We start from the raw sequence: 1,013 nt of genomic DNA, 5'->3' as shown, positions 1-1,013 counted from the left end.
TTTTTTTTTTTTTTGCTCCCTACGGATTTTTTTTTCTTCCCATCCTTGTTTGTGTTATTATTTCCCTCCCTTCCAATCACTTGACTTTTATCACTTTTCTTTCTCTCCTTCACGTATAGACATATATATATATATATGTATGTTTATGCGTGTTTCGAGAAGAAAAGAGAAATTGTATAAATAATAGTAAACAAGCAAGCAAACAAACAAACAAGAAATATATATATATATATATAAAAGAAATACAATTATATATATATATATATATATATATATATACATTTGTATTTCTATACATATACATATCACTGACAATGGAGTGCCCGCCCTCTTATGTTTTTTTCTCCTTTGTCAATTATGTAACTTCTCTGTTTTCGTCTCTAGACTGGGGCACAATGAGGGATCAGAATTTAGAACCTCAATGAAATTGAGTGAAGGGCCGATGTGACCACACACCCACACGCACACACACACAAAAAAAAAGAAAAGAAGCAAACTGAGAAATACGCAAGAGAGGACACATGCGAGGACAGGTAACTGGGAACTGAAGGCAAAAGACAAGGATAGAAAAAAAAACAAAGAAAGATTATAAGAAGCATTTTCTCCTTCTCTCTCCCTTTCTTTCCTTTTCTTTCTTTTGTTTTCTTCAACTTTGTGCGTATCCGAAGGTTAAAGTTACGACTCGTCATGCATCCTTCTATTCAGTTATGTCCATTCTTTTCTGTGCCCAAACGCCTGCTGCTGTATTTTGGTTACTACTGTAAGTTTGTTTGTTTGTGTTTTTTTTTTCAAGAAAATATCTATTGAATGACTTCATCTCTTTTTTTCTCTTTTTTCTCTTTTTTTTTGTTACTACAATGCTTGTTCAATGATAATAAATAACTCTGTTGTTGTTATTGGTACGTGAGGAAACAAAAGGAACCAAAAGAAAGCAAAAACAACAACAACAACAACAACAACACACACACACACAAAGAAGGAAAAAACAAGAACAAAAGTAAAGGTGGCTGGAA

This window comes from Trypanosoma equiperdum (genome assembly GCF_001457755.1).
Source record: "Trypanosoma equiperdum strain OVI genome assembly, contig: ctg_1801, whole genome shotgun sequence".
NCBI lineage: Eukaryota > Euglenozoa > Kinetoplastea > Trypanosomatida > Trypanosomatidae > Trypanosoma > Trypanosoma equiperdum.
The sequence above is the reverse complement of the archived record's forward strand: the minus strand, read 5'-3'. Positions refer to the sequence as shown.